Raw genomic sequence first — 15,313 nt, forward strand, 5'->3', positions numbered from 1 at the left:
CCAGGTATGTCTTAGCCATGGCTGTTGCACAGTGTGGTTGAGTGGAGGCTAGGACATAGTAGACTATTGTGGTGATCTGGGGACTGTAAGCAGCAGACAGCATGACTTGAAAAGGTTTTCTTCTGCTTACATTTCCTCTTGCTAGCTTTGCTCAGTCCAGCCAGTTCAAAATACAGATCAATACTGATAAATAAACCTTTAATTCTATGTATCAGAGATACTCACAATATTTTTTCCCCTGTTGGCATTGAAGATCACAAACCAACAGGGAGATATTTTTCAAATGAAGTCAGATTTTTTTCATTTCTTGCCCAGATATTGTTACTGACTCACAGTCTGTGGCTATTTGCAGGGCTGATCATAATTCTGCATAAAACTGCCTATATTCCTGTGTCACTCTTGAATAATCAAAATCCAGAGCTTCAGTAAGGGTGCTCCTCATTTACAAGGTTAATTCCTCCAATAGTGATGTCTACACTCTTGCACACATTTCAGAATTGAGAATTTATTGCATAGGGCACAAACTCATTGGATATGCAGTGTAAATAACCTTATTAAGAATGCAAGGAGAGGATATACATTACTGTTCTGTTGGGTCAGAAGGGTAAAAACAACAAGAAAATGAGGCATTTACCACTAAGTGTCCAACTGATTTATTTTACCATGCCTTTTTCCTTTTGAGCCTTTTGATGCACAGGCTGGCTGGGTACTCTGCCCTCACCTAGACATTCAGAGAAATTCTAAATTCTGGAGGGTATGGGAACTGTCCCAGAGAAGAGCACACCAGGGACTATGTGCTAACTGGAGTTAGAATTGATACAATGTTTCAAGTCAGTGTGAGGTGCTTTTGTGCTCCCAGGTGTTTCTGGGAGTGTTCCAGGTGTTTCCAGGTGTTTCTTAGGATTCAATAAACATATGATGGAGAATTTTCCCTGCTAGTGTAAACAAAATTCCATTGATACAGATCTAAGCTGTGACATAGCTCTAAATAGAAACCAGAGCCAAGAAAGAGCAGGATATACTAACCCTTCCGCCATCTCCTATTTGCTATATTTCCTTTCCCCTATATATGGTCTGTATTTCCAGTTTGACTCAGTGCTTTGAAAGAAGGAAGTTGTTGTCTGCTTCTTTTCTGCCTCGAGATAGCACCCAGTATAGTAGCATGCCAATGGGGAGAACTCTGTCAGCCAAGTGGTCTTCTGTGACATGAGGTCACATTTTATAGAACAGAAAAGACTATATCAAAGCTATACTATCCTCAGGGCCCTTCTTCCAAGGGCCACTTAGCTTAGTAGTATACACTTTTTTTAGTCTTGAAGTAACAGAATATTTTTAGGAAGACATCAGTGTGTTTCAAACTAGTATCAGTTGTTACAGTATTTCTTTACCTAACAATGATAATGATTATAGATCAGTATTTATTACTATAGATTTTACTGTGTTGTAAATATTGTAGACTTGATTGGACTCATGAGAAAAGCATTTTTGGCTTTATGTTGATCCCCAAATAACAATTATACTGATTTTATTTTATATTTTATTTTTTAATTGTGTTATGTTAGTCACCATATAGTACACCATTAGTTTTTGATGTAGTGTTCCAAGATTATATTTTATAATCTGTACATTTCTCCAAACAAATAGCGTATTGAGACTTACTCAACATTCTATTCTCTGGTTTGCAGGGAGAGGATGGAGTACCTCCCTTTCTTTTATCCAGCTCTCTGAGGTTCATTTTTTGGCTTACTTTGTATTCATGCTTATTGAAGGAGAAAGATGGTTTCTCAGTTTTCATTGTTCCAAATCCCTGCCTCATGGAAGCAGAAATTTTACTTAAGAGCTTAAATTAAATCAGATAGCCATGTGGACTCTCAATTGCAGAAAGAAAAGAAAGATAGCTAACAGAAGACGTAGGGTTGTGTGGTGAAAGGAATAGCAATCTAAAATTTTGAGGGTCAGGTGCACATCTTCCAGGGGTTTATAGAATAAAATCAATAAAAGTAAAATGTGTTAAATAAAATTTGGAATTTTCATCAGCATGTCACCTCTTTTTTCCATTGGAGACCAAGTCATGTGACCAACCCCATATGGCTCTGTGGTGCTGAATAATGTTCTAAGCTTTTACTAACATGACCTGTCAGGGGCAGCTTCATCTAGATTCAATTCTGAATATATTTCTTAAATGTCTACATTGCTGGTGAAATAAAATTCCTCGTTCTTTGTCTCATTCAGCTCTTCTAAAGGAGGTCTGGGTTGGGAGTGAGAAAGGGTGGGCTCCATTCCTTGCCCTAATGCTAACCAGCTGGTGGTGACCTTGAGTATGTAGCTCCTTGGGGCCTTGGTTTCCTTTTTGTCAGATGTAAGAGTTGGGATACATAGCTTAAGATTTTTTCTATCTTTAAAATTCTCTCCACATCTTTAAAAAAATATTTTAATCCTTATTGATTATCTGATACTTATTAATGATGATTGACTGTACTCTCACCTTGCAAATACTTGAACTGGGTCCAAGAACTGTAAGTCTGTGTCTTAACTATAGAGAAGAAAACATGGTTATAAGAAGGGAGGTGGGTGAGGGGATGAGTTATGTAGGTAATGGGGAGTAAGGAGTGTACTTGTTGTGACGAGCATGGGTGCTGTATGGAAATGATGAATCACTAAATTGTATACCTGAAACTAATATTGCACTGTATGTTAACTAACTGGAATTTATATAAAAACTAAAAACAAGGGAAAAAAAAAAGAAATAGATGAGACAAATTAAGTCAGAGCCAGATCTAGAACAGGGAGACTGTTCATTGCCTTAAGAAAGGTCAGGTTCATGGGTATGAGAACAGGGCAATCATATAGGGTCCCCTGTTTAGGACTTGATGCAATGCGGTCATCTTGAAATTCTTAATAATGTTATCTTTAAATTTGTATTCTGTAGACAAAAGGAAGGAACATACACTGAGGTCTTGGATCCTCTACTTACATATGATTCTGCCTCCTATCATCTCCTTATTTCCCTTGGCTGGGGGCCAAGCCACCCACTCCCTTGACTCCACCCAGTGACTTCTGTTGCCTTCTGTCCCCAGCATGGCTCAGGCATGGGTGTGGAGCAGACGCCTTGGGTATTTTCATTCCCAAGGGAGCAGAACATTAGATGCAAATAAAAATCACAATGATAGTTTGGGAGACTATAGAAGAACAGATAAAGTTTTCTCCTGCTTTTGAACAAGGGGCTCATATTTTCATTTTGCACTGAGCCCTGCAAATTGTATGGCTGACCCTCACTCAGGCCTTCCTAAACATTTTCTTTGCAAGGATTAGAAATTAGCAAGAACATCACCCTTTCAGTATTACTTTGTATATTGCATAATAACAAAAGTATATAATGTGTAGGTGTAATATATAATATAATGATGTTTATGGTATTTACTGTTATTACAGATCTTATTTCTTATTTTTGTAGGTTCAGGAACTTGATTTTTTCTTTCTCTCTAAGTACTAGCTTCTGGAGGATTATTTCACATCTACCAAATTATGAGAGGCTCATGAATTAATTTATTTTGCATTGATAAATTGTTGGAAATACTGATATTGGGGTATGAACACATTTTCTTCTCAGGAGAGATGTCTATTTGGGAAATCAGATGATTTTAAGAAAACCCAGACAAAAAGTGTATAGATAATCTTTAGAAATAGTACAAAATAATAGATTATTGTACACTTTTTTTTTTTTTTAACTATAAGACTATACCTGTTGAGAAGGTTAGAGGCTCAAACCTGCCAATCAGGGCACCCTGATCTATGGATTATGCTGGAGGCACAACTATACAGTATTAAATTCTCAACTCTTGTTTACCCAGACTTTATCTTTTGGAAAGCATTGGGTATTATGGAATCCAGTCCCACTGGAGGATCTTTAAGAATTGTATTTACCCAATATTTATAATGTCAGTATATTTGTTTTATTTCTACAATGAGATGCTCAGCTCAAGAAAATAGTACAAATATTATCCGAAGTAAGAGCTCAATACCAACTCTACCAAAATGAAAATTACTTGAAGATGTTTTTCAATATCCATGTGGATATGATACTTAAGAGGTCTAATCTGCAAGTTCTGCAGAGTAAATTTTGAGAGTGACTCATCTTGAAATGGCATTAAGGTGTAGTCCTCCTCAAATTCTCATAGGTATTCACATGATAGAGGTTGAGAATTACTAAAGTACACTCTTAAAGTTTCTAGTTAACGTATTTGCAGAACTCTGAGGATTTAACTGTGTTCTTGTTCAGACCTCTGGCAAGAACTGAAACTGCTTTTTTGAGAAAAGTCTTGGTCCTGCCTGATTCAATTGCTCTGCAGCTGGGCAGGAATACAGATAAATTATTCAATGTTTATAGAAAAAATAAAAATCTTGTCAACTACACAGCTAGTAGCTGTCATAAAGAAATGAGCCTATTTAAAAAAAATGTGTCCATTCCAGGCATTTATAAAAACCTCAGTTTTCAAATATATGTTACATATGCTATTCTTTAAGAGGCTACCAAAATAAACAGTCGTTGTTTTCTAAAATTTATAATCTCCCCTCTGTTTTTTCACTGGAAAACTCTGCAATCCAGCTCTTCAAAGCATTGTCATTTTAGTGATTGATTCATTTACTCATCCAACTAGTATTTGGTGATCTCCCACTGCGAGTTCTTTCAGACACTAGCTATAAACACAACAAAGACTGAACCTGTGGATCACCATAGAGTGGTGTGGATACAGAATGTCAGATAATGACAAGAAGTATAACAAATATAGGAGATGTTAGGCTTATAATAATGTATTTATTAATATTATCCTGAAAACCAACATGAGGTTTCTGGAGCAGACAGATTTATCATTATTTATTTGTAGCAAATAATAATGTCCAGGTTCCCTTGTGCCACAGTTTCTTCCTTCTGGGGCAATGCAGTGAAAGCCAGCTGTCACTCAACATATATGGGGTCTGTATTGTAGATGAGTATCCCCTGCTCACCTCCTATGAATCTGGACATTTATACAGGAGAGCGAGGCAGCTGTCTTTCCTCCCTTTTTGAGAGACTTTCCTTGGAAATGGGAAGGATCTTGGGTCCTTCTTTTGGAATGTGTCCATGGCCCTGGGTCTCATCTCTCCTTAAAATGTAAACACGTACTTCAAGAGAGATAAAGCTCTCTGTAGTTCTCGTTATTTAGTCAGTCCTAAATTACCTTCTAAGGATTGTGTTTTAGCTTTCATTCCAAGTTTCAGTAAAATGCTCTCAGAAGGCCCTAACTTTGCAGAAACCAGAGTATTTTCTCCACAGCTGCAAGAAGGTTGTGGGATAGAGTACTTCATGAGTTCCTCTAGATTCACTTGTCAGCTATGACCTCTCTGAGGAGAGGATCTAAGCTTCGATTTGAAGGGCATGAAGGAGCCAACGTTGAAAATCTGTGGAAAGGGAACAACTGGCACAATGATCTTAAGGTTAGAATGAACTTGGGATGTTTCAATAATGGAAGGAAACCAGTGTGGGTAGAATGTAATGAGGAAAAGGAAAAAGATACAATCAGAGTAGTTCCTGGTTTCCCAGAACGTGGAGGGGATTTGGATTTTATGCTAAGGGTAATGGGAAGCTAAGGAAGGATTTTTAATCAGGGAGGAATCTACCTCAATAGTTTGGTTTAAAAAAACCCTAGCTGTAGTAATAGATGTAGCAGTTAGCAGTAGATGCAGAGATGAGTGGGTATTTATGATAATTTCTTTATTAGTCCCCCATTCAATAAATGTACTGAGTGCCTACTGTGTGCTATGCAGATATGAGCAAGGTTCTGAGGACCTGGGCTTGAAAGCTTGACATGATCTCTGTCTTTCTGAAATTTCGGCTGCAGTGAAGGAGAGAAAAGATTGTGTTTGGATTTGTAGGAGATGCTGTGGAAACAGAGGGGAGCAGCTAATGCAGGGTGGCACTGAGGCATGTAAAGGGAGTCTGAGTTAAGGTTGTATTCATTTGTAGGCCACAAAAATTCAGTTAAAGTGTCTTATTTTATTTATCTTCTCTTTCATGTAAATGGAGTCTGGAGGCAAACAGTACTCCACGGCTGTTACGGTAACTGGAGGCCATTGAGGTCCAGACTTCCCCTGGTTTTCAGCATCCTCATCCTTAATGCATGGCCATTCTCCTCATATTTACAAAAACAGAGATTCCCCTATAGATATCGTTTCTCAATTCTAGGAAGAAATAAAGAGAAAGGGTAAAGAGAAAAATATATATTGCAAAGGTTTGCCCATGTTTTCAGGGAGACAGTAACACTATGAAAAGCCCGATACTTAACTGCAGTTTATACAATATATTCTTTGCCTAGAACTACATCTCAAGCCCATCTTCTGATTCGTGGGACTGTGGAAAGCTAAAGTATTTTAAAACAGAAACATTACCCACTAAATTAATTTGTGTTCTATTAGAAAGGGAGATGGAGTGAATAGATATTAAGAAGGCAATTAAAAACAACTGGCACAGTGATGATTTCTGTAGAAAGTGAGAGCTGAGACTTGGAAGAAAAGGGAAATTCTCAGGCCATTGAGAGACTTACAGGAAAGAAAAAAAATATACCTGTCACTTAATGTTTTTTTCTCAACTCTTTTTTTTTTTTCCTAAGAGCAATGATAAGAAACAGTATATAAAAGAATGTGTTCTTCATTTTCTACAAAGTTGCTATAGAAGACACTGTTCATATTTTAGTAAGTGTTCCTTTACAGATTCTTAAACTTCATTCCTCTTTCACTGTTTGATTCTTGTCCTTTGAGTTTTTCATAATAGCTTTATTATGTCTATTCCTCTTACTTATAATATCCCTTAAATCATTTTAGAAGTAGGTGGAAACCATCTATTGTAGCTATGGCTAAAAATAAACAAATGTAATAATATAGTGAATTTCAAGAAAAAATGTGTTTGACCTTTGGAAGTTTTTCTAAACTAAATTTCCAGTATACTGGACCTTGTGGTCAGTCCTCATTAAACAAACAAACAAACAAAAAACAGACCCATGTGTATCACTGGCTAGAATATTACCCTTGTAATAAAGGAATTATACAAAATAAAATCAATTTAAAGCCATGCTAAACTATTAAACATATTAATTTTATTCCTTAATCTCAGATTACATGGAGTATTTGTTTCCTGACACTTCTTAATCTGTCTAGCCTATATTTCTTAAAACTTGAGGAAGGCACACCTCCTTTGAAAAGAAGGAAAATTGTTTAGGATGACTATCAGTAAACAACTCTTTAGAATTTTGATGTCTAAAGTAGAAATTATTGAACTGACTCTACTAAAGTTTTTTAGTCCAGCAAAACACTTTCCTGATTTTAAGGTGAGAGTTCAAGTGTGGGTCCAAGTCAATACATTTTCACAAATAACCTTGCATGATCTTGTGGTTTAAATATGGACGTTCAGTAGTCCCATGCCTCAGAGAGGACAGGGGATACTGGATTAGGACCAGAAATCACTACCAAGATGGTATCAGGCATGGGTTGCATAAGCCTGAAAACATTGATTGGACTTTGCATAAATTATTCTTGTTTAAACTCACTTTCTAGATGACTGATTATATTTATAAAAACAATAGTTATAATGTTTTCTCTCCTGTTTAATTTCAAATTTGATAAATTGGAGAGTCCTCCATTCAGTGTGAGCTCTGGTTCCTTTTTCCTCTTGATTATATATTGATTTGATGGAACGTGAGTATATGGAACCATTGTTGCAATGTGGCTTTTGGCATTTATAGACCAGACATTGATGGGTGTGTTGCCACCCTAAGGACATTTTACTTTTTATATTCAGATAATGAGTAACTATTTGCTTAGGGTCGAGTTGAGTATTAGTATTGGGCAAATACATGCATTCATTTAATTTTGTCTCTCTTTTACTATACATACTATTATTGTAATTACAGTGTGTTTTGTCTCACATTTTGCATTTTAATTTGAAATTTAAAGCATCACAGAAAAGTTATTTTCAAAAACTGAAGAGATGCTCAAAAATGTGTATATGTTTCTGAGGGACCTGGGTGGCTTCAGCTGGTTAAGTGTCTACCTTCAGCTCAGGTCATGATCCCAGGGTCCTGGAATAGAGCCCCACATTGGGCTTCTTGCTCAGTGGGAAGCCTGCTTCTCCCTCTCCTAGCCCCCATGCTTGTGCTCTTTCTGTCTCTCTCTCAAATAAATAAATAAAATCTTTAAAAAAAAATTTATCTGTGCTATTAATGCAACAGATTACTAGCTACTCCAGTATTTCTCACACACACACACATACACACATACACTCAAACAAAAATCATTACATCATTCACTCAGTTTCTAAAGCCTGCTAGGCTCCTGATGGTATAAATGAAGTAACCTTTCAGCAACCTAACACTGGACTGCAGAAATGATGAAATCAGGAAGCCACTTAGAGTTTAATACCCTCTCTATTAAGAATTATTTTTGGAGAAACACAGGAGTTGCTGTTTGGCACCTACAAGTGCATAGGAAACCTGTTGAGTGGAAACTGGCCCAAGTACCAAGTCCTGAATGGATTCCTTGTTTGTGAAAGGCTTACTACACATACCTGTGTTCAGAAAGAGGGTAAAGGAGATGGGAAGAGAGATCAGAGAAGAATACCGATATATTTCTCTTATATTTAAAAATGTAATAGTATTCACCTTCCAAAGTATTTATTGGGCAAAATGGAAAAAAAATGGCCTAATAATTGGTTATATAAAGGTTAACAAATGTTTCAAAAATAATTTTTAAAGGATACCAGATCCTGAGAAAGAATTGTGTCTGTTTGCAAAATAGTTTTTTGGTGTCCTTAATATACCCATCTATGTTCATTGTGGGGAAGAAATACACAGACTTTCAAATAACACATAGTGGTTGGGACAGTTTATTTTACATAAGCAGAGTATTTAACTGTGGGATGAAAGGATGGGAACTGGAGGCAAATCAGATTCTACTTCACCAAACCTGAGCATATGTAAAAGAAATCCTTTGCCCAGCAGAATGAGCCAATGGTCTATATTCCCTTGGAGTACAGGGGCTCAAATCCATGCTGATTTGGGATAATTCATTCAAGTGTTTTGGTTTCTTCTGAAACTTTAATAAGGTAGATAAGAATAAACCATGTCATTCATCTTGTTTAATATGATTCAGAGTTATTAAGGTAGCTTTTATACTTGGAAAAACAATTAACACTCCAACATACACAGTTACTATGACTGGTGTAGACCGTTTCCTTAGAAAGTCAGCTAACTTATACACTGATCTGACTTCACAATCTAAACTTGCTGAAAAAAAATATTATTCTAGCCTCTGTGTTTGAGATAAAGGTGGACAGGCAGTGAATGCGTGGGACAGAATCAGAACTCCAAAAGACTCATTCGGTCAGGAATGATGAGTTGATTCTGAGAAGATAAAGTTTATTGTGAATAAATATTTTTTTTTTTCATTTTGGGTGCAAATAAAAACTGAAAAGAAAAAAAAAACCATCTGTAAAGTTGTTAGGTTGGGGAGATGGGATTTAGCAGAAAAGATAGAACATTAGCTTGCTGTATTAGTCAGGGTTCTACAAAGAAACAGGACCAACAGCAAACCACTCTCTCCCTCTGCCTCTCCCTCTCCTCTATCTTTATCATCTCTACCATCTCATCTCTTTCTTTCTCATCTCTAACTCTATATGTACTCTCATGATTATATTTAATGTTGACTATGTGGAGAGGAATCAAATGCTTTTTTAAAAAAATGGTGATGGAGAAAAATTGATTAATATTATACCATTCGTGAAGAAATTTCAGAGAGTGAATATTTTACATATGCATTGCATTTTCATCTATAACATATGTTTCTGTAGGTCAAAGCCGTAGGTTTGAAAAACAGATAACATTTTGTTCTTCATCTCTATTCTCTCTTTTGTTAGGATAATGCTACTGAATACCTTCCTGAATGTGTCAAAGAGTAACCGTGATGTTATGACCTGTCTCCTTTGATGTGACTATAGTAAAACTAGTATCAAGATGGTAATTTGGACTTACTCTTTTCCTCTTCAAGATGTGGTACTTTATTATATGATAAAAATACATAAACTGTGAGTTTGGGCTTCGTGGTTAGTTAGCATAATGAATATATAAATAGGTGCATGGAATTCACTCTGTGACTCAAGAAAATGTCACTAACTCGGCAGTATTGCCTAAAAAAGAAAAGATCTTAGCAGGAAACTATCTCATTTTTTTTTCTAATAAGAAAATACCATTGACTTTTTACTTTAGACATGGTGGCAAATTGGTAGCTCAAAGTTGTAATCCAGTCCAAATATGGAAAAATTATTTATAAATGGGAGGCAGCATATAAAAGTCAAGTAGTTACAAATAAAATCCTTGATCTGTTCTTTTCTTGAAAACTTTGAATTTCTCACATTATTGAGTATTTATTCCTGGATGGCAACCACCTGAAAAAGTGTTAACCACTGTCCTTAGGCAAGACTTGTGCCTTCCAGTTGGCTCTTTCCTGCCACAAACTCAATGTACCCTATGCCCATTCACCAGCGGGCTTACATTGCTTATGTAAGTTACTTTTGAGCCTTTGTAGTCTTTGAAGTTTGTTTCCTCTTTTATAAAAGAGGTGGTACCCAACTTGACCAAAATGTCCAAGATGAATTACCATCCTGAAATGTGTACTGAAACTACTGTGGTATTCTATGTTTCTGGCTTAGAAATTTCTTAGAAGTTTTGGTTTTAAAAGGATTGGGCCTGCCTTATTATGACAATAGAGATATGATTAGAACAATTTTTCCTACCATTATCCAGTTTGTGGCTTTCAATGAAGATTCGCTGGAAATACAAACCACAATTTCAGTGCTTTTATTGGCAAATAGGGCTGTATCGGTGAACTGATACAGTAATTGCACTTTTATAGCCTCAGCACTCCAAGTTACAATTATTTTAAATTTAATGCTTTTGACTAGGTGTTTCCAGAAATGAGAGTGCTTAAGTAATCCAAGAAACAAGGAAATGCCTTCTAAATGTAGGGGTGATTTAAAAGCTTTCTTAAAGGTATTCAATATCAGATACCTAGTAAAGCTAGTTCCTGGAATTGATCATCTGTAAATAAATAACTAGCAAGAAATTATAGTACTATAAATACTGTAATCACCATGAAATCCTCATTGAAATTATCTAGAATATATCAGTAAATCTTTCTGTAAGGGGAGTCTCTAGAAATACCTGAAAACAAAAACAAAAACAAAACAAAACAGAGTTTTTAAGTATCGTATGATATAAGAGCAATGATCTATCAGTGTTTCCACTGATGGTCTTAAAGTAATAAATTTAACATTCCTTTAATAACCTTTCCCCTTTTATGGTGCAACAATGCCTACAATACAATAAAACTTTAGCCTTATTGCTGCTTGCTAACTTATCAACTAACAATTTATCCTGATCAAGAAGTAAGGGTAATTTATTCCGGTTTTAGACTCTTGAGATTAGAAATATTTGGTTAAATTACTTGTTGAGCTGGGAAATCGATTGCACTTATGTATAAAGCTTGTGTGGGCCCTCTTTCAAGTGGGGCTAAATCTGCTTTTATAAATTATCTACAATACTATGTGGACTGAAATCTCATTAGGACATAGAGCCAATTTACTTGTGTATAGAGTACATGCGCTACAACTTATTTTGTAAGGACCTGAAGAACATAGCTCTCTTACAACTCAGCTCTGCAGTAAGAGGCCTTCTGGGGTGCATCTATGAGATGCCCACATGACGGCAGAAAAAGAAATGTGAAGAAGATTGACTGGGGAGAATCTAGGACACCAAAAACTATTTTCTGGCTCCTAGATTAATTGGTTATATCAAAGTAAAAAAAATGACCTATATATATTTTCTGAGTTCCTTTATCTAACTGGGTTTGGGTCCATTTTATTTTATTTTATTTCTTATTTATTTTATTTTTTTTATTATGTTCAGTTAGCCAACATATAGTACATCATTAGTTTTTGTTGTAGTGTTCAACAGTTCATTAGTTGAGTAAAACACCCAGTGCTCACCACAACACGTGCCCTCCTTAATACCCATTTTAGAGCAAACAGGAATTTGGGGCACCTGGATAGCTCAGTCAGTTAAGCGTCTGCCTTCACTTTGGTCTCACATCATGATCCCAGGGTCCTGGGATGGAGCTCCATGCAGGGCTAATGCGAGCAAAACCCCTGCGTCCCGCCAGGGGGTCGCAACGTAAATGAAAGAAAGGGAGCGAGAGAGAGACAGATATGATGTAACTCACTTTATTGGGACGAGGTCCGCACCACAATCGTCGCGGTTTGGCAGCTCGTCAAGTTGTCACGATAAGGAGACGTTGCCTCACAATCTAGACAGAGAGGTCACTGCAGAAGTTGAGACTGGGAACCAGCGAGTGGTTGGCAATGAGACGGTCCGGGCGTCGGTAACACCGGTGATGATGTTCTCCCGACAGGGACCTCACTTCGCTCAGTCCAACCCGATGCCTCTTTTTATGTACTGTGCTAAGTCTCCTTCATAAACATATTACATCACTTGTTTTTCTCATGCTTATACATCAAAACACACATAAACACGAAAGCATGTTTTTGCAACATTTTTGCAATATCATTTCACTGGTCAAAATATTTGCAGCTTATTGCTCTACGTTCATCTTTATCACTGCACACACATTAGTCTTATCACTATACACACATTGGTCTAGGCTTACTTGCTATGCTTGTTTATCTGCTATAAATGTTTTTTACTTGTTTATGTTTAGTTGGAGTAGGGGAGGCTTACTCCGTATTTATTTATTTATTTATTGCATTTATTAATTAAAGGTTCACACTCACTACAAGGGCTCTCTGCTCGGGTTGGGGGAGCCTGATGCTACCCCTGCTTGTGTGCTCTTGCTTGCATGCTCTCTCCGCTCTCTCTTTGTCAAATAAAATAAAATAAAATAAAAATAGTAATTCTGAAAGTGAGGCTAAACATTCACATGGTACAAACTTGATCAAGCATAGAGGTTAAGAGGTACAAAGTTCTTATGTTCATTTTATAATATAGTTCTTTAGTGTGAAGCTTAAACTTTGCTTTAATAGAAAATTACAGTAAAACTGGTCTTCTTTATTTAAATTTTCCTTTAATTTTGAAAGAAACATATTTCCCCACTTACAAGCTTTAAGAAAGAGTAATACACATTTTCTGTAATCCTGTACTGCTCTTTTTTATTCATTCATTTATTCAAAACATGTCATTGAACACTATATGCATACTAGGCATTGTCCTGGTGCTAGGCAAGCATCAGGGCACAGGAGACTCACAGGAGGGATTACATTCAGGTGAGTGTCTGGAGGGAGAAGACCCAGAAGTAAGTAAATCATTTAGTACACTAGAAAGTGGTAAGTGCTTTACAACTGGATGAGACTGAATCATCCCGGGAAGCAAATGTACGTACAGAGGCGAAAAGGGCAAAGACTGAGCCCTGGGGGCAGTTCCATCCCTGAGAGATAACTTTGTGAGAAGCCTGGAAATTAACCTTTGCCCTTGTTCCTTACACAGGGGGCTGGTGATTGTCAATTTCACTTTTCTAGGTCTGACTCTAATAACAAAAAGACAAAGACTTGTCTTTGTGTTTCACAGTGGAAAGATCCTTAGGTTGAATGACAGAAATTATGTAACTCTCCTGTTAGCAAGATCCTAATGTACTGACTTATTATCACTATGTTTTAGTATAGCTCCATGCACAATGAGGGCTTTTCACTTGCATTTTCTAGCTGGAGCTATTCAGACACAGAGTTCAGTTATATATATATATTTTTTAAAGATTTTATTTATTTATTTGACAGACAGAGATCACAAGTAGGCAGAGAGGCAGGCAGAGAGAGAGGAAGGGAAGCAGGCTCCCCGCTGAACAGAGAGCCCAGTGCAGGCTCTATCCCAGGACCCTGGGATCATGAGCTGATCCAGGACTCTGGGATCATGACCTAAGCCGAAGGCAGAGGCTTTAACCCACTGAGCCACCCAGGCACCCCTAGTTATATGATTTTTTTAAAGGAAGTTGGGAGTGAGCCATGTAGTGTGAGGAAAACTGTTACTGGCCAGGTGTCTTTGAGGTCTAAATTCAGCCTTCTTTAGGAACTGAAGGGCATTCATAGGTGGCCTTTCCTCTGATTACAAAGCATTTAGTAAACCCTTTTTTTTTTTTTTTTTTTTGAACAGAATAACTACTCAGATTTCCACTTCTGGTGCTATCAAATACCAATGAATATTTTATATAGCTAAAATTATTCCTTGATACAAGCATATGCTTCAGGTACGACTAATCAAATATTCAGCCAACTGATATAGCTTGTAAGACAAGAAATCCCGTAATAAAGGGCTCGGAGTTTTCAGAAAACTGATAAAATTTTCTCTTAGAAGTTAGTGGAATGGATGACATTACTGTTCACTACATTTTTAATGGCAAAATAATAACAAATAATGTCAGTTACTTTATCTCAACTATTTCATCTTTTCCTTGCTGAAAGCCTGTAATGGAATTACAGTCTTTTTAGCTAACCAACTTTTAGAGAATGTGGGTAGTGGTTTCAATATTTATGAAATGCTCATTTTTCTCATAGGATAGAGGCTACTGATTTTTTTCTGTAAGTGACAGAATTTATTAATTGATGCTTGAACCTGTTGAATTTTCATTTTAACTTTCAAAATGGTAAAGAACATGACAGACATGTATTCAAAGTAAAACCTGAAACATTGCTTGAAAACACCTAGCTCAAAAGCTTCATTATAGAATGAAACAGCCTCTGGAGGATGAAGAAAAGCTGCAGTTCCTGTCAACATAATTAGGAAGACCTACAAGGGATTTCCTGGAATCATTTTCTTATGTTTTTAATAAGAGTTCTTAACCAAAAAATAATATAGGAAATTTCTATTAGTGGTATTCAAAAAATTGGTAGATTCATTTATCTCATATTTACTCATAGTAGAATGGTGTTTTAAGTTTATGGAGCTGACACTTCTCTGAAAAACTTAGATCTGTTTGGTCTATAAAGTACCAATTCTCTCTCAACACTAAACAAGACACAGGAGGCTATGTGAATCGCCTCCAGTTATTATTTTTTTAGTAGTTACATTAGCTTTAAGTTCACTTGCCATTTAGAGGTAGAATTTGGTTCAGGGAATGGACTAGAAATCTTCACAGGCTGAACTCTTAGATTTTAATCTCAGTTCACAGTAGCCATAGGCAACTTGCCTCTGTAAGAAGCAACTGAGAATGTAAATGTTGTTCAAAT

The 15,313-nt window shown here is 36.5% G+C and overlaps 1 protein-coding gene across 8 annotated transcripts in view; it reads left to right on the forward strand.

The window, feature by feature from the left end:
* Nucleotides 1–15,313, forward strand: part of ZPLD1 (zona pellucida like domain containing 1) — a 117,800-nt gene that overhangs the window by 33,930 nt on the left and 68,557 nt on the right. Inside the window, exon 1 of one of the 8 annotated variants that reach the window (XM_044251298.1) lies at nucleotides 10,025–10,043. The exons of 6 other annotated variants lie outside the window; for them this stretch is intronic. The gene's annotated coding sequence lies outside the window, so the exon portion shown is untranslated. Of the gene's footprint in view, nucleotides 1–10,024; nucleotides 10,044–14,315; nucleotides 14,335–15,313 lie in introns of those variants that run through there. One more of the 8 variants, XM_044251299.1, reaches the window with a different exon arrangement.

The sequence above is a fragment of the Neovison vison genome, chromosome 6 (assembly GCF_020171115.1).
Source record: "Neovison vison isolate M4711 chromosome 6, ASM_NN_V1, whole genome shotgun sequence".
Lineage (NCBI taxonomy): Eukaryota > Metazoa > Chordata > Mammalia > Carnivora > Mustelidae > Neogale > Neogale vison.